At 55.2% G+C, this 17,963-nt stretch overlaps 6 non-coding genes across 6 annotated transcripts; all 6 read left to right on the plus strand.

The window, feature by feature from the left end:
• Positions 1 to 1,889: 1,889 nt before the first annotated feature.
• On the plus strand, positions 1,890 to 1,981 carry LOC137750334 (small nucleolar RNA SNORD116). The gene has a single exon (XR_011070423.1). It is a non-coding gene; the product is annotated as a small nucleolar RNA SNORD116 (small nucleolar RNA).
• Positions 1,982 to 4,908: 2,927 nt separating this feature from the next.
• Positions 4,909 to 5,000, plus strand: LOC137777767 (small nucleolar RNA SNORD116). The gene has a single exon (XR_011076619.1). It is a non-coding gene; the product is annotated as a small nucleolar RNA SNORD116 (small nucleolar RNA).
• A 2,408-nt stretch (positions 5,001 to 7,408) lies between these two features.
• Positions 7,409 to 7,500, plus strand: LOC137750349 (small nucleolar RNA SNORD116). Its single transcript, XR_011070425.1, has one exon. It is a non-coding gene; the product is annotated as a small nucleolar RNA SNORD116 (small nucleolar RNA).
• A 2,927-nt stretch (positions 7,501 to 10,427) lies between these two features.
• LOC137777773 (small nucleolar RNA SNORD116) lies at positions 10,428 to 10,519 on the plus strand. Its single transcript, XR_011076620.1, has one exon. It is a non-coding gene; the product is annotated as a small nucleolar RNA SNORD116 (small nucleolar RNA).
• Positions 10,520 to 12,927: 2,408 nt separating this feature from the next.
• LOC137753927 (small nucleolar RNA SNORD116) lies at positions 12,928 to 13,019 on the plus strand. The gene has a single exon (XR_011071638.1). It is a non-coding gene; the product is annotated as a small nucleolar RNA SNORD116 (small nucleolar RNA).
• A 2,927-nt stretch (positions 13,020 to 15,946) lies between these two features.
• On the plus strand, positions 15,947 to 16,038 carry LOC137777779 (small nucleolar RNA SNORD116). Its single transcript, XR_011076621.1, has one exon. It is a non-coding gene; the product is annotated as a small nucleolar RNA SNORD116 (small nucleolar RNA).
• Positions 16,039 to 17,963: the final 1,925 nt, after the last annotated feature.

Below are 17,963 nucleotides of genomic sequence, written 5' to 3' on the forward strand. Positions count from 1 at the left end.
GTGTGTGGAGAGGTTGGAAAATGCCTTAGGCAAATCCAGGGGACATCAAGCTACTTAGGTGAGGGGTGGATTCGTTTGGGTCCTGGTGGAGAGAGGAAGGCAAGGCGAGCGGGAAATACACGTGAGAGTGTTGGCTAAGCCCACAGGCTTACTGTTGGGTGGATAGATGGTCGGTGGACATAGGGTTCCCGGAAGTCTTTTGGGATATCTTCAGGAGCATTTGGAGTCCCGTGTAGGGAAGGAATACAGGTGCATATTCATGGACCATCCCAACCTTTTCCTCTCCTTTCTCAATGTGCTTCACGGCGGGTCCTTGTTCCAGTGAATGGTGCCTTCACGGCACAGTATGGTGTCTTCTCACTGGGCCCGATTTGGAGCCGTTGGGATGTTTTGTCCCTGTGTGGCCTCCTTGCCCCTATGTTGAGGATGTTAAGGTGTTCCTTAGGACAGCCCAGCGTCATTGCTATACCCAGTCGGCATAGCATTCCCTGAGGTTTGGAGCTCTCCCCGGAGGTCTTTGGGCCCAACCATGCAGAAAGAAGCGAGTTGGCTGCCAAGGAAATGCTACAGTTTTAAGGGCTGGAGAGAAAGTGTGCTGCAGGGGTCATTTTGTCCTGCCGCCTTCTGGTGCTGCGAGCCTGTGATCTCCAGCATGCATGGCTTCAAGCCAGAGAAGTCATGCCGGTTCAAGGGTCCAGGATGTTGGAGGCGTTCCCTCATTGCACGGCTGTGGGTGACACGTTGGTTCTGGAGGACCTGGGTCTCATGGTTTCTCCAAGGTCTTGTCCTTGAAGGGAAGAAAGACAATGTGCAAGGTGCTACGATAAGATACCCAGTTGCTGCAAGGGTTTGCCCCGCCACTTTGGGCATTGGAATGGCTCCCTTGCCATTAGCTTTGGTGGCGGTCCTAGGAAGTTCCTCTGGCTTGGCAGGAGACCAGGAAGTATGCCTGCTGGTGAGTCTCCCTTGATCAGTCCAGGCGTTCCTCAGGTGCCCTTTGTCACGGGTCCCTACGAGCCGCTTTTGATGGAGGTCGTCATATTCGGCCAAGGGCCCTTCCCTTGTGGAAGATCTCTCCCCTTGAGGGTGTGTCCACTGTGTGGAATCATAAGTGCCAAGGGCGTGTTTGTTGCCAAAGAGGGCACTTGTTCTTAGGCTGAGGGGGCCCAGTTGTCCTGAGGGTGTCTCAGGGGATCAGGAAGACATCGTTTTGCTGTGATGCAGGGCAGATTGCTCAGGAGAGGAATTTCAGGGCCCGAGGCCAGGGTCTTGTTGGTCGGCGGCGCTCTTTGTCCTGATGGCCGCACGCTCTGTAGGCGTATGTGCCACGATGCTTTCACGTTTGGGTGCGTACACACAGGCAAGATGGACAGCAAATGAAATGTTGAGGAGAGATAGAACACACATCACTGGGTGGTATCGACCTTTCCCTCGCTGCGCCCGTGGACCCTCCTCAAGCCTGCGTGTGTTCTCTCACCCGAGCCAGGTGGAATGCCAGGGAAAGAATGCCAGCAGCAGCCTGGGGCCATCCGTATAATCCCTGATACCCGTTGAAAGGAGGACGGCGTGGCAAGGCGAGGCCAGGCGAAGGAGTCTCGGAGGGGTCCTGGCGTGCATTCCATGAGGATCCTGCTTTAACCCTTGTTGCGTTAAGCGACACTTCTTTACTAAACCTAAAGGTTTGGCGACGGGAACGTGTGCACCGGGGCTACACCCTCACCTTCTGGTCTTTTCTCGGGGAACACGAGCTTAGATGCCCTGAGAACTGGCTGCATTTCCTGACCCATGGCTCGGCTCTGGCCACTTCTGTACGCTGATATGATTCAGCTCGCTGGCCGTCCCATGGTGGAATCTGCAACTTTGCATGTCCAACGTTTGAGCATGTGCTTCGATCGATGATGACTCCCACAAGTGCATTCCTTGGAAATCTGAAGAAAATGAGGGAGAAATCCCTACCGTCTCCTCGTTGGAACTGAGGTCCAGCACGTGGCTCCCAAAAGGAAAGTAGGGAGAGGTTCACATTGCATTTGCGGCCGTGGGTGTCCACAGCCACGTTGTTCAGGTTGAGGGTTGTGGTCATCTCATGGGGAGAAGAGCCATTGGGAAAGGAGCCTGGGATGCCAATCCAGGCGGGAAGGCGTGGGACAGCGTGCCGTCTCTGGGTTCCTTGTTCTAGCCAGGACTGCTGTCCCCTGCCACGGTTCAGCATGCAGGTAGGAGAGGAAGCGTGCGCCACTGCTGGTTCTGCCACCTGCGCTTGAGTTCTACAGGCTGCCCCCACCTGCTGGTCATTGCCTTGTGGCCTCAAAGAAACAGAAGTCTGTAGGCTCAGGGTCAGAACAGGATTCCAGGCCTAGGGCAGGCTTCTTTGTCATGTTCTGCTTGGGAGACCATATGCAATTTAGGTTTCTCCTGATGAGGGGAGAAATCAAATGGGCCACTGTTCCTGGGAGTTTAGGCAATCTGATGGCTCCTCCGCGGGTTGTGTCCTGCTTGTGTGTGCTGTGTGAAGGGGCTGGAAAATGCCTTAGTCAAGCTTGGTCATGGCAAGCTTCCTTGGTGAGGGGTGGCTCTGGCATCTTGCCGTGACACGTTGGGATCCCGGTGGAGAGAGATTAAGGTAAGGCGAGTGAAAGAGAGACGTGAGATGGCTGGCTAAGCCCACAGGTTTACTGGTGGGTGGATAGATCGACGGTGGCCATGGGGTTCCCGGAACACATTTGGGATTCCCTCAGGAGCATCTGGAGGCACGTGTAGGGAGAGAATACGGGAGCACATTTGTGGACTGTCCCGCCTCTTTCCTCTCCTTGGCCGATTTGCTTCATGGCGGGTCCTTGTCCAGCGAAAGGTTGCCTTCATGGCACAGTGTGGTGTCTTCTCATGGGGGCCGATTTGGAGGCCTTGGGGTGTTTTGTCCCTGTCTGGCCACGTTCCCCCTGTGTTGAAGACGTGAAGGTGTTCCTGAGGACAGCCAAGCATCATTTCTCTACCCGGCCCACATAGCGTTCCCTGAGGATTGGAGCTCTACCAGGAGGTCATTGGGCGCAACCATGCAGAAACAAGGGAGTCGGCTGCCAAGGAAAGGCTACAGTTTTAAGGGCAGGAGAGGATGTGTGGCGTGGGTGTTATTTTTCCTGCCACCCGCTGGTGCGTCGAGACTGTGGTATCCGGCGAGCCTGGCCACAGGCCAGACAAGTCATACCGGTTCAAGTGTCTAGGCTGTTGTCTGGGTTCTCTCGTTGCATGGCTGTGGGTAAAAAGTTGCTTGCAGAGTACCTGGGCCTCACGGTTTCCCCAATGTCACGTCACTGATGGTCCCAGAGTGTGAAAGTACCAGACACCACTGCAAGTTACACCATTGCTGCAAGGGTTTCCCCGCCGCGTTGAGCATCGGAATGGTTCCCATGCCATTAGCTTTGTGTGTGGGCCAAGGGTAGGTTGCCAGTCTTGGCAGCAGGCCAGGAAGTATGGCTACAGGTGAATCTCCATTGTTCAGTCCAGGAGTTCCTCTGGTGTGTTTTGTCACCGGTCCCTACAATCTGCTTTTGTGGGAGGTCGTCCCATTTGGCCAAGGGCCGTTCCCTTGTGGAAGATCTCAGGGACCACATTTCCCCTTGAGGGAGAGTCCACTGCGTGGAAGCGTATGCGCCAGGAGTGGTTTGGTTCCCCAGAGGGCAGTGGCTCTCACGCTGAGTAATCCCATTTCCCCTAAGGCTGTCTCAGCGGTTGAGGGTGACATCCCTATGCTGTGTCGGTGGGGAGGCGGCTCAGGCGGGGAAGTTCAAGGCCCATACCAGGGGTTTGATGGACGGCCGTGCTCTTTGTGTTGATGCCCGTGCACTCTGAAGGCATCCGTGCCACGAAGCATTCACGTTTGGCTGTGGACACACAGACATGATGGGCTGCAAATGAAATGTTGAGGGGAGATAGAGCGCACATCGCTGGGCGGTATCACCCTTTGCCTCTGTGCCCCCGTTCACTTTTCTCAAACATCCCTGTGTTCTGTCACACTGAGGCAGGTGGTGGAGTGCCCGGGAACAAACACCTGCAGCAGCATGGAGCCCTCTGTATAGTCCATGGTACCTGGAGAAGTGAGGACAGTGTGGCAAGTTGAGGCAAGTCGAGGCAAAAGAGTCTCAGAGTGATTTTGGCGTGAAGTACTTGAGGATCCTCGTAGGAACCTTGTGCTGGTGAGTGGAAATTCTTTGCAGAAACCTAGATGTTTGGCCACGGGGACTTGTGCCCTGAGACTACACCCTCACCTTCTTGGCTCTTCCAGTGGCACCCGAGATCCGATGCCATGATCCTTAGCTCCATTGGCAGCCCCGTGGGTCGGCTCTGGCCGCTCCTGACTGCTGACATGATTGAGATCGTTGGCTGCCCTGCGGTGGAGCCTGCAACTTTGAACGTGCAGCCTTTGAGCAGGTGGATTGATGATGACTCCCATAAATGCACTGCTTGGCACTCTGAACCAATGAATGGGTCTCAGGTTTCTCCGCAGTCATGTCACTGACGGGCCCGGGGGCGAAAATACAAGGCGCCAGGGCAAGTTACCCAGTTGCTGCAAGGGTTTGCCCTGCCAGTTTGGGCATTGGAATATCTCCAATGCCAATAGCTTTCTGTACGACCCAAGGGCATCGCCTCTGGCTTGACAAGGTTCCTGGTAGAAACCTTGTGGGGGTAAACGGAACTTCTTTGAAGAAACCTAGATGTTTGGCCACGGGGGCTTGTGCGGCGAGACTACACCGTCACATTCCGGGCGCTTCCTGGGGCACCCGAGCTCCGATGCCCTGAGACTTGGGTGCACTTTCTGCCCCGTGGCTCGAGTCTGGCCGCTCCCTACTGCTGAGAGGATTGAGCTTGCTGACAGTCCGAGACTTTGCACGTCCAGCCTTTGAGCAGCTGCGTGGATCGGTGATGACTCCCATAAATGCATTCCTTCGAAATCTAAACAAAATGAATGAGCAATACCTACCATCTTCTCATCCTAACTGAGGTCCAGCACGTGGCTCCCAAAGGAAAATTAGGGAGAGGTCCATGTCGCATTTGCTACCGTGGGCTCGCGCAGCAACATTGTTCAAGTTGAGGGTGGCGGGCTTCTCGTGCAGAAAGAGCCATGTGGAGAGGAGCCTGGGATGTCCATCTACGTGGGAAGGCTAAGGACAACTTGACGTCTCTGGGCACCTGAGTCTAGCCAAAACTGCTATCCCCTGCCGCGGTCAGCATGCGGGTATGAAAGGAAGCATGAGCCACTGGTACTCCTCTGGCTTGCCCTCGAGACCTACAGGCCACCCTCGAGCTCAGGTCGTTGCCTTGTTCCCGCAAGGAAACAGAAGTCTCTGCACTCAGGGTCAGAGAAGGAGTCCTGGCCAGGCCAGGCTTCTATGTCATGTTCAGCTTGGGAGGTGGGATGTAGTTTACGTTTGCCCTGATGGTCAGGGGAAATCAAATGGGCCACCGTCCCACGGATTTGGGCGACGCTGTTGGCTCCTCCTTGGGTTGTGTCCTGCTTGTGTGTTGTGTGTGGAGAGGTTGGAAAATGCCTTAGGCAAATCCAGGGGACATCAAGCTACTTAGGTGAGGGGTGGATTCGTTTGGGTCCTGGTGGAGAGAGGAAGGCAAGGCGAGCGGGAAATACACGTGAGAGTGTTGGCTAAGCCCACAGGCTTACTGTTGGGTGGATAGATGGTCGGTGGACATAGGGTTCCCGGAACTCTTTTGGGATATCTTCAGGAGCATTTGGAGTCCCGTGTAGGGAAGGAATACAGGTGCATATTCATGGACCATCCCAACCTTTTCCTCTCCTTTCTCAATGTGCTTCACGGCGGGTCCTTGTTCCAGTGAATGGTGCCTTCACGGCACAGTATGGTGTCTTCTCACTGGGCCCGATTTGGAGCCGTTGGGATGTTTTGTCCCTGTGTGGCCTCCTTGCCCCTATGTTGAGGATGTTAAGGTGTTCCTTAGGACAGCCCAGCGTCATTGCTATACCCAGTCGGCATAGCATTCCCTGAGGTTTGGAGCTCTCCCCGGAGGTCTTTTGGCCCAACCATGCAGAAAGAAGCGAGTTGGCTGCCAAGGAAATGCTACAGTTTTAAGGGCTGGAGTGAAAGTGTGCTGCAGGGGTCATTTTGTCCTGCCGCCTTCTGGTGCTGCGAGCCTGTGATCTCCAGCATGCATGGCTTCAAGCCAGAGAAGTCATGCCGGTTCAAGGGTCCAGGATGTTGGAGGCGTTCCCTCATTGCACGGCTGTGGGTGACACGTTGGTTCTGGAGGACCTGGGTCTCATGGTTTCTCCAAGGTCTTGTCCTTGAAGGGAAGAAAGACAATGTGCAAGGTGCTACGATAAGATACCCAGTTGCTGCAAGGGTTTGCCCCGCCACTTTGGGCATTGGAATGGCTCCCTTGCCATTAGCTTTGGTGGCGGTCCTAGGAAGTTCCTCTGGCTTGGCAGGAGACCAGGAAGTATGCCTGCTGGTGAGTCTCCCTTGATCAGTCCAGGCGTTCCTCAGGTGCCCTTTGTCACGGGTCCCTACGAGCCGCTTTTGATGGAGGTCGTCATATTCGGCCAAGGGCCCTTCCCTTGTGGAAGATCTCTCCCCTTGAGGGTGTGTCCACTGTGTGGAATCATAAGTGCCAAGGGCGTGTTTGTTGCCAAAGAGGGCACTTGTTCTTAGGCTGAGGGGGCCCAGTTGTCCTGAGGGTGTCTCAGGGGATCAGGAAGACATCGTTTTGCTGTGATGCAGGGCAGATTGCTCAGGAGAGGAATTTCAGGGCCCGAGGCCAGGGTCTTGTTGGTCGGCGGCGCTCTTTGTCCTGATGGCCGCACGCTCTGTAGGCGTATGTGCCACGATGCTTTCACGTTTGGGTGCGTACACACAGGCAAGATGGACAGCAAATGAAATGTTGAGGAGAGATAGAACACACATCACTGGGTGGTATCGACCTTTCCCTCGCTGCGCCCGTGGACCCTCCTCAAGCCTGCGTGTGTTCTCTCACCCGAGCCAGGTGGAATGCCAGGGAAAGAATGCCAGCAGCAGCCTGGGGCCATCCGTATAATCCCTGATACCCGTTGAAAGGAGGACGGCGTGGCAAGGCGAGGCCAGGCGAAGGAGTCTCGGAGGGGTCCTGGCGTGCATTCCATGAGGATCCTGCTTTAACCCTTGTTGCGTTAAGCGACACTTCTTTACTAAACCTAAAGGTTTGGCGACGGGAACGTGTGCACCGGGGCTACACCCTCACCTTCTGGTCTTTTCTCGGGGAACACGAGCTTAGATGCCCTGAGAACTGGCTGCATTTCCTGACCCATGGCTCGGCTCTGGCCACTTCTGTACGCTGATATGATTCAGGTCGCTGGCCGTCCCATGGTGGAATCTGCAACTTTGCATGTCCAATGTTTGAGCATGTGCTTCGATCGATGATGACTCCCACAAGTGCATTCCTTGGAAATCTGAAGAAAATGAGGGAGAAATCCCTACCGTCTCCTCGTTGGAACTGAGGTCCAGCACGTGGCTCCCAAAAGGAAAGTAGGGAGAGGTTCACATTGCATTTGCGGCCGTGGGTGTCCACAGCCACGTTGTTCAGGTTGAGGGTTTTGGTCATCTCATGGGGAGAAGAGCCATTGGGAAAGGAGCCTGGGATGCCAATCCAGGCGGGAAGGCGTGGGACAGCGTGCCGTCTCTGGGTTCCTTGTTCTAGCCAGGACTGCTGTCCCCTGCCACGGTTCAGCATGCAGGTAGGAGAGGAAGCGTGCGCCACTGCTGGTTCTGCCACCTGCGCTTGAGTTCTACAGGCTGCCCCCACCTGCTGGTCATTGCCTTGTGGCCTCAAAGAAACAGAAGTCTGTAGGCTCAGGGTCAGAACAGGATTCCAGGCCTAGGGCAGGCTTCTTTGTCATGTTCTGCTTGGGAGACCATATGCAATTTAGGTTTCTCCTGATGAGGGGAGAAATCAAATGGGCCACTGTTCCTGGGAGTTTAGGCAATCTGATGGCTCCTCCGCGGGTTGTGTCCTGCTTGTGTGTGCTGTGTGAAGGGGCTGGAAAATGCCTTAGTCAAGCTTGGTCACGGCAAGCTTCCTTGGTGAGGGGTGGCTCTGGCATCTTGCCGTGACACGTTGGGATCCCGGTGGAGAGAGATTAAGGTAAGGCGAGTGAAAGAGAGACGTGAGATGGCTGGCTAAGCCCACAGGTTTACTGGTGGGTGGATAGATCGACGGTGGCCATGGGGTTCCCGGAACACATTTGGGATTCCCTCAGGAGCATCTGGAGGCACGTGTAGGGAGAGAATACGGGAGCACATTTGTGGACTGTCCCGCCTCTTTCCTCTCCTTGGCCGATTTGCTTCATGGCGGGTCCTTGTCCAGCGAAAGGTTGCCTTCATGGCACAGTGTGGTGTCTTCTCATGGGGGCCGATTTGGAGGCCTTGGGGTGTTTTGTCCCTGTCTGGCCACGTTCCCCCTGTGTTGAAGACGTGAAGGTGTTCCTGAGGACAGCCAAGCATCATTTCTCTACCCGGCCCACATAGCGTTCCCTGAGGATTGGAGCTCTACCAGGAGGTCATTGGGCGCAACCATGCAGAAACAAGGGAGTCGGCTGCCAAGGAAAGGCTACAGTTTTAAGGGCAGGAGAGGATGTGTGGCGTGGGTGTTATTTTTCCTGCCACCCGCTGGTGCGTCGAGACTGTGGTATCCGGCGAGCCTGGCCACAGGCCAGACAAGTCATACCGGTTCAAGTGTCTAGGCTGTTGTCTGGGTTCTCTCGTTGCATGGCTGTGGGTAACAAGTTGCTTGCAGAGTACCTGGGCCTCACGGTTTCCCCAATGTCACGTCACTGATGGTCCCAGAGTGTGAAAGTACCAGACACCACTGCAAGTTACACCATTGCTGCAAGGGTTTCCCCGCCGCGTTGAGCATCGGAATGGTTCCCATGCCATTAGCTTTGTGTGTGGGCCAAGGGTAGGTTGCCAGTCTTGGCAGCAGGCCAGGAAGTATGGCTACAGGTGAATCTCCATTGTTCAGTCCAGGAGTTCCTCTGGTGTGTTTTGTCACCGGTCCCTACAATCTGCTTTTGTGGGAGGTCGTCCCATTTGGCCAAGGGCCGTTCCCTTGTGGAAGATCTCAGGGACCACATTTCCCCTTGAGGGAGAGTCCACTGCGTGGAAGCGTATGCGCCAGGAGTGGTTTGGTTCCCCAGAGGGCAGTGGCTCTCACGCTGAGTAATCCCATTTCCCCTAAGGCTGTCTCAGCGGTTGAGGGTGACATCCCTATGCTGTGTCGGTGGGGAGGCGGCTCAGGCGGGGAAGTTCAAGGCCCATACCAGGGGTTTGATGGACGGCCGTGCTCTTTGTGTTGATGCCCGTGCACTCTGAAGGCATCCGTGCCACGAAGCATTCACGTTTGGCTGTGGACACACAGACATGATGGGCTGCAAATGAAATGTTGAGGGGAGATAGAGCGCACATCGCTGGGCGGTATCACCCTTTGCCTCTGTGCCCCCGTTCACTTTTCTCAAACATCCCTGTGTTCTGTCACACTGAGGCAGGTGGTGGAGTGCCCGGGAACAAACACCTGCAGCAGCATGGAGCCCTCTGTATAGTCCATGGTACCTGGAGAAGTGAGGACAGTGTGGCAAGTTGAGGCAAGTCGAGGCAAAAGAGTCTCAGAGTGATTTTGGCGTGAAGTACTTGAGGATCCTCGTAGGAACCTTGTGCTGGTGAGTGGAAATTCTTTGCAGAAACCTAGATGTTTGGCCACGGGGACTTGTGCCCTGAGACTACACCCTCACCTTCTTGGCTCTTCCAGTGGCACCCGAGATCCGATGCCATGATCCTTAGCTCCATTGGCAGCCCCGTGGGTCGGCTCTGGCCGCTCCTGACTGCTGACATGATTGAGATCGTTGGCTGCCCTGCGGTGGAGCCTGCAACTTTGAACGTGCAGCCTTTGAGCAGGTGGATTGATGATGACTCCCATAAATGCACTGCTTGGCACTCTGAACCAATGAATGGGTCTCAGGTTTCTCCGCAGTCATGTCACTGACGGGCCCGGGGGCGAAAATACAAGGCGCCAGGGCAAGTTACCCAGTTGCTGCAAGGGTTTGCCCTGCCAGTTTGGGCATTGGAATATCTCCAATGCCAATAGCTTTCTGTACGACCCAAGGGCATCGCCTCTGGCTTGACAAGGTTCCTGGTAGAAACCTTGTGGGGGTAAACGGAACTTCTTTGAAGAAACCTAGATGTTTGGCCACGGGGGCTTGTGCGGCGAGACTACACCGTCACATTCCGGGCGCTTCCTGGGGCACCCGAGCTCCGATGCCCTGAGACTTGGGTGCACTTTCTGCCCCGTGGCTCGAGTCTGGCCGCTCCCTACTGCTGAGAGGATTGAGCTTGCTGACAGTCCGCGACTTTGCACGTCCAGCCTTTGAGCAGCTGCGTGGATCGGTGATGACTCCCATAAATGCATTCCTTCGAAATCTAAACAAAATGAATGAGCAATACCTACCATCTTCTCATCCTAACTGAGGTCCAGCACGTGGCTCCCAAAGGAAAATTAGGGAGAGGTCCATGTCGCATTTGCTACCGTGGGCTCGCGCAGCAACATTGTTCAAGTTGAGGGTGGCGGGCTTCTCGTGCAGAAAGAGCCATGTGGAGAGGAGCCTGGGATGTCCATCTACGTGGGAAGGCTAAGGACAACTTGACGTCTCTGGGCACCTGAGTCTAGCCAAAACTGCTATCCCCTGCCGCGGTCAGCATGCGGGTATGAAAGGAAGCATGAGCCACTGGTACTCCTCTGGCTTGCCCTCGAGACCTACAGGCCACCCTCGAGCTCAGGTCGTTGCCTTGTTCCCGCAAGGAAACAGAAGTCTCTGCACTCAGGGTCAGAGAAGGAGTCCTGGCCAGGCCAGGCTTCTATGTCATGTTCAGCTTGGGAGGTGGGATGTAGTTTACGTTTGCCCTGATGGTCAGGGGAAATCAAATGGGCCACCGTCCCACGGATTTGGGCGACGCTGTTGGCTCCTCCTTGGGTTGTGTCCTGCTTGTGTGTTGTGTGTGGAGAGGTTGGAAAATGCCTTAGGCAAATCCAGGGGACATCAAGCTACTTAGGTGAGGGGTGGATTCGTTTGGGTCCTGGTGGAGAGAGGAAGGCAAGGCGAGCGGGAAATACACGTGAGAGTGTTGGCTAAGCCCACAGGCTTACTGTTGGGTGGATAGATGGTCGGTGGACATAGGGTTCCCGGAACTCTTTTGGGATATCTTCAGGAGCATTTGGAGTCCCGTGTAGGGAAGGAATACAGGTGCACATTCATGGACCATCCCAACCTTTTCCTCTCCTTTCTCAATGTGCTTCACGGCGGGTCCTTGTTCCAGTGAATGGTGCCTTCACGGCACAGTATGGTGTCTTCTCACTGGGCCCGATTTGGAGCCGTTGGGATGTTTTGTCCCTGTGTGGCCTCCTTGCCCCTATGTTTAGGATGTTAAGGTGTTCCTTAGGACAGCCCAGCATCATTGCTATATCCAGTCGGCATAGCATTCCCTGAGGTTTGGAGCTCTCCCGGGAGGTCTTTGGGCCCAACCATGCAGAAAGAAGCGAGTTGGCTGCCAAGGAAATGCTACAGGTTTAAGGGCTGGAGTGAAAGTGTGCTGCAGGGGTCATTTTGTCCTGCCGCCTTCTGGTGCTGCGAGCCTGTGATCTCCAGCATGCATGGCTTCAAGCCAGAGAAGTCATGCCGGTTCAAGGGTCCAGGATGTTGGAGGCGTTCCCTCATTGCACGGCTGTGGGTGACACGTTGGTTCTGGCGGACCTGGGTCTCATGGTTTCTCCAAGGTCTTGTCCTTGAAGGGAAGAAAGACAATGTGCAAGGTGCTACGATAAGATACCCAGTTGCTGCAAGGGTTTGCCCCGCCACTTTGGGCATTGGAATGGCTCCCTTGCCATTAGCTTTGGTTGTGGTCCTAGGAAGTTCCTCTGGCTTGGCAGGAGACCAGGAAGTATGCCTGCTGGTGAGTCTCCCTTGATCAGTCCAGGCGTTCCTCAGGTGCCCTTTGTCACGGGTCCCTACGAGCCGCTTTTGATGGAGGTCGTCATATTCGGCCAAGGGCCCTTCCCTTGTGGAAGATCTCTCCCCTTGAGGGTGTGTCCACTGTGTGGAATCATAAGTGCCAAGGGCGTGTTTGTTGCCAAAGAGGTCACTTGTTCTTAGGCTGAGGGGGCCCAGTTGTCCTGAGGGTGTCTCAGGGGATCAGGAAGACATCGTTTTGCTGTGATGCAGGGCAGATTGCTCAGGAGAGGAATTTCAGGGCCCGAGGCCAGGGTCTTGTTGGTCGGCGGCGCTCTTTGTCCTGATGGCCGCACGCTCTGTAGGCGCATGTGCCACGATGCTTTCACGTTTGGGTGCGTACACACAGGCAAGATGGACAGCAAATGAAATGTTGAGGAGAGATAGAACACACATCACTGGGTGGTATCGACCTTTCCCTCGCTGCGCCCGTGGACCCTCCTCAAGCCTGCGTGTGTTCTCTCACCCGAGCCAGGTGGAATGCCAGGGAAAGAATGCCAGCAGCAGCCTGGGGCCATCCGTATAATCCCTGATACCCGTTGAAAGGAGGACGGCGTGGCAAGGCCAGGCCAGGCGAAGGAGTCTCGGAGGGGTCCTGGCGTGCATTCCATGAGGATCCTGCTTTAACCCTTGTTGCGGTAAGCGACACTTCTTTGCTAAACCTAAAGGGTTGGCGACGGGAACGTGTGCACCGGGGCTACACCCTCACCTTCTGGTCTTTTCTCGGGGAACACGAGCTTAGATGCCCTGAGAACTGGCTGCATTTCCTGACCCATGGCTCGGCTCTGGCCACTTCTGTACGCTGATATGATTCAGCTCGCTGGCCATCCCATGGTGGAATCTGCAACTTTGCATGTCCAACGTTTGACCATGTGCTTCGATCGATGATGACTCCCACAAGTGCATTCCTTGGAAATCTGAACAAAATGAGTGAGAAATCCCTACCGTCTCCTCGTTGGAACTGAGGTCCAGCACGTGGCTCCCAAAAGGAAAGTAGGGAGAGGTTCACATTGCATTTGCGGCCGTGGGTGTCCACAGCCACGTTGTTCAAGTTGAGGGTTGTGGTCATCTCATGGGGAGAAGAGCCATTGGGAAAGGAGCCTGGGATGCCAATCCCGGCGGGAAGGCGTGGGACAGCGTGCCGTCTCTGGGTTCCTTGTTCTAGCCAGGACTGCTGTCCCCTGCCACGGTTCAGCATGCAGGTAGGAGAGGAAGCGTGCGCCATTGCTGGTTCTGCCACCTGCGCTTGAGTTCTACAGGCTGCCCCCAACGGCTGGTCATTGCCTTGTGGCCTCAAAGAAACAGAAGTCTGTAGGCTCAGGGTCAGAACAGGATTCCAGGCCTAGGGCAGGCTTCTTTGTCATGTTCTGCTTGGGAGACCATATGCAATTTAGGTTTCTCCTGATGAGGGGAGAAATCAAATGGGCCACTGTTCCTGGGAGTTTAGGCAATCTGATGGCTCCTCCGCGGGTTGTGTCCTGCTTGTGTGTGCTGTGTGAAGGGGCTGGAAAATGCCTTAGTCAAGCTTGGTCACGGCAAGCTTCCTTGGTGAGGGGTGGCTCTGGCATCTTGCCGTGACACGTTGGGATCCCGGTGGAGAGAGATTAAGGTAAGGCGAGTGAAAGAGAGACGTGAGATGGCTGGCTAAGCCCACAGGTTTACTGGTGGGTGGATATGTCGACGGTGGCCATGGGGTTCCCGGAACACATTTGGGATTCCCTCAGGAGCATCTGGAGGCACGTGTAGGGAGAGAATACGGGAGCACATTTGTGGACTGTCCCGCCTCTTTCCTCTCCTTGGCCGATTTGCTTCATGGCGGGTCCTTGTCCAGCGAAAGGTTGCCTTCATGGCACAGTATGGTGTCTTCTCATGGGGGCCGATTTGGAGGCCTTGGGGTGTTTTGTCCCTGTCTGGCCACGTTCCCCCTGTGTTGAAGACGTGAAGGTGTTCCTGAGGACAGCCCCGCATCATTTCTCTACCCGGCCCACATAGCGTTCCCTGAGGATTGGAGCTCTACCAGGAGGTCATTGGGCGCAACCATGCAGAAACAAGGGAGTCGGCTGCCAAGGAAAGGCTACAGTTTTAAGGGCAGGAGAGGATGTGTGGCCTGGGTGTCATTTTTCCTGCCACCCGCTGGTGCGTCGAGACTGTGGTATCCGGCGAGCCTGGCCACAGGCCAGACAAGTCATACCGGTTCAAGTGTCTAGGCTGTTGTCTGGGTTCTCTCGTTGCATGGCTGTGGGTAACAAGTTGCTTGCAGAGTACCTGGGCCTCACGGTTTCCCCAATGTCACGTCACTGATGGTCCCAGAGTGTGAAAGTACCAGACACCACTGCAAGTTACACCATTGCTGCAAGGGTTTCCCCGCCGCGTTGAGCATCGGAATGGTTCCCATGCCATTAGCTTTGTGTGTGGGCCAAGGGTAGGTTGCCAGTCTTGGCAGCAGGCCAGGAAGTATGGCTACAGGTGAATCTCCATTGTTCAGTCCAGGAGTTCCTCTGGTGTGTTTTTTCACCGGTCCCTACAATCTGCTTTTGTGGGAGGTCGTCCCATTTGGCCAAGGGCCGTTCCCTTGTGGAAGATCTCAGGGACCACATTTCCCCTTGAGGGAGAGTCCACTGCGTGGAAGCGTATGCGCCAGGAGTGGTTTGGTTCCCCAGAGGGCAGTGGCTCTTACGCTGAGTAATCCCATTTCCTCTGAGGCTGTCTCAGCGGTTGAGGGTGACATCCCTATGCTGTGTCGGTGGGGAGGCGGCTCAGGCGGGGAAGTTCAAGGCCCATACCAGGGGTTTGATGGACGGCCGTGCTCTTTGTGTTGATGCCCGTGCACTCTGAAGGCATCCGTGCCACGAAGCATTCACGTTTGGCTGTGGACACACAGACATGATGGGCTGCAAATGAAATGTTGAGGGGAGATAGAGCGCACATCGCTGGGCGGTATCACCCTTTGCCTCTGTGCCCCCGTTCACTTTTCTCAAACATCCCTGTGTTCTGTCACACTGAGGCAGGTGGTGGAGTGCCCGGGAACAAACACCTGCAGCAGCATGGAGCCCTCTGTATAGTCCATGGTACCTGGCGAAGTGAGGACAGTGCGGCAAGTTGAGGCAATTCGAGGCAAAAGAGTCTCAGAGTGATTTTGGCGTGAAGTACTTGAGGATCCTCGTAGGAACCTTGTGCTGGTGAGTGGAAATTCTTTGCAGAAACCTAGATGTTTGGCCACGGGGACTTGTGCCCTGAGACTACACCCTCACCTTCTTGGCTCTTCCAGTGGCACCCGAGATGCGATGCCATGATCCTTAGCTCCATTGGCAGCCCCGTGGGTCGGCTCTGGCCGCTCCTGACTGCTGACATGATTGAGATCGTTGGCTGCCCTGCGGTGGAGCCTGCAACTTTGAACGTGCAGCCTTTGAGCAGGTGGATTGATGATGACTCCCATAAATGCACTGCTTGGCACTCTGAACCAATGAATGGGTCTCAGGTTTCTCCGCAGTCATGTCACTGACGGGCCCGGGGGCGAAAATACAAGGCGCCAGGGCAAGTTACCCAGTTGCTGCAAGGGTTTGCCCTGCCAGTTTGGGCATTGGAATATCTCCAATGCCAATAGCTTTCTGTACGACCCAAGGGCATCGCCTCTGGCTTGACAAGGTTCCTGGTAGAAACCTTGTGGGGGTAAACGGAACTTCTTTGAAGAAACCTAGATGTTTGGCCACGGGGGCTTGTGCGGCGAGACTACACCGTCACATTCCGGGCGCTTCCTGGGGCACCCGAGCTCTGATGCCCTGAGACTTGGGTGCACTTTCTGCCCCGTGGCTCGAGTCTGGCCGCTCCCTACTGCTGAGAGGATTGAGCTTGCTGACAGTCCGCGACTTTGCACGTCCAGCCTTTGAGCAGCTGCGTGGATCGGTGATGACTCCCATAAATGCATTCCTTCGAAATCTAAACAAAATGAATGAGCAATACCTACCATCTTCTCATCCTAACTGAGGTCCAGCACGTGGCTCCCAAAGGAAAATTAGGGAGAGGTCCATGTCGCATTTGCTACAGTGGGCTCGCGCAGCAACATTGTTCAAGTTGAGGGTGGCGGGCTTCTCGTGCAGAAAGAGCCATGTGGAGAGGAGCCTGGGATGTCCATCTACGTGGGAAGGCTAAGGACAACTTGACGTCTCTGGGCACCTGAGTCTAGCCAAAACTGCTATCCCCTGCCGCGGTCAGCATGCGGGTATGAAAGGAAGCATGAGCCACTGGTACTCCTCTGGCTTGCCCTCGAGACCTACAGGCCACCCTCGAGCTCAGGTCGTTGCCTTGTTCCCGCAAGGAAACAGAAGTCTCTGCACTCAGGGTCAGAGAAGGAGTCCTGGCCAGGCCAGGCTTCTATGTCATGTTCAGCTTGGGAGGTGGGATGTAGTTTACGTTTGCCCTGATGGTCAGGGGAAATCAAATGGGCCACCGTCCCACGGATTTGGGCGACGCTGTTGGCTCCTCCTTGGGTTGTGTCCTGCTTGTGTGTTGTGTGTGGAGAGGTTGGAAAATGCCTTAGGCAAATCCAGGGGACATCAAGCTACTTAGGTGAGGGGTGGATTCGTTTGGGTCCTGGTGGAGAGAGGAAGGCAAGGCGAGCGGGAAATACACGTGAGAGTGTTGGCTAAGCCCACAGGCTTACTGTTGGGTGGATAGATGGTCGGTGGACATAGGGTTCCCGGAAGTCTTTTGGGATATCTTCAGGAGCATTTGGAGTCCCGTGTAGGGAAGGAATACAGGTGCACATTCATGGACCATCCCAACCTTTTCCTCTCCTTTCTCAATGTGCTTCACGGCGGGTCCTTGTTCCAGTGAATGGTGCCTTCACGGCACAGTATGGTGTCTTCTCACTGGGCCCGATTTGGAGCCGTTGGGATGTTTTGTCCCTGTGTGGCCTCCTTGCCCCTATGTTGAGGATGTTAAGGTGTTCCTTAGGACAGCCCAGCGTCATTGCTATACCCAGTCGGCATAGCATTCCCTGAGGTTTGGAGCTCTCCCCGGAGGTCTTTGGGCCCAACCATGCAGAAAGAAGCGAGTTGGCTGCCAAGGAAATGCTACAGTTTTAAGGGCTGGAGAGAAAGTGTGCTGCAGGGGTCATTTTGTCCTGCCGCCTTCTGGTGCTGCGAGCCTGTGATCTCCAGCATGCATGGCTTCAAGCCAGAGAAGTCATGCCGGTTCAAGGGTCCAGGATGTTGGAGGCGTTCCCTCATTGCACGGCTGTGGGTGACACGTTGGTTCTGGAGGACCTGGGTCTCATGGTTTCTCCAAGGTCTTGTCCTTGAAGGGAAGAAAGACAATGTGCAAGGTGCTACGATAAGATACCCAGTTGCTGCAAGGGTTTGCCCCGCCACTTTGGGCATTGGAATGGCTCCCTTGCCATTAGCTTTGGTGGCGGTCCTAGGAAGTTCCTCTGGCTTGGCAGGAGACCAGGAAGTATGCCTGCTGGTGAGTCTCCCTTGATCAGTCCAGGCGTTCCTCAGGTGCCCTTTGTCACGGGTCCCTACGAGCCGCTTTTGATGGAGGTCGTCATATTCGGCCAAGGGCCCTTCCCTTGTGGAAGATCTCTCCCCTTGAGGGTGTGTCCACTGTGTGGAATCATAAGTGCCAAGGGCGTGTTTGTTGCCAAAGAGGGCACTTGTTCTTAGGCTGAGGGGGCCCAGTTGTCCTGAGGGTGTCTCAGGGGATCAGGAAGACATCGTTTTGCTGTGATGCAGGGCAGATTGCTCAGGAGAGGAATTTCAGGGCCCGAGGCCAGGGTCTTGTTGGTCGGCGGCGCTCTTTGTCCTGATGGCCGCACGCTCTGTAGGCGTATGTGCCACGATGCTTTCACGTTTGGGTGCGTACACACAGGCAAGATGGACAGCAAATGAAATGTTGAGGAGAGATAGAACACACA

The sequence above is a fragment of the Eschrichtius robustus genome, chromosome 1 (assembly GCF_028021215.1).
Source record: "Eschrichtius robustus isolate mEscRob2 chromosome 1, mEscRob2.pri, whole genome shotgun sequence".
Classification (NCBI taxonomy): Eukaryota; Metazoa; Chordata; class Mammalia; order Artiodactyla; family Eschrichtiidae; genus Eschrichtius; species Eschrichtius robustus.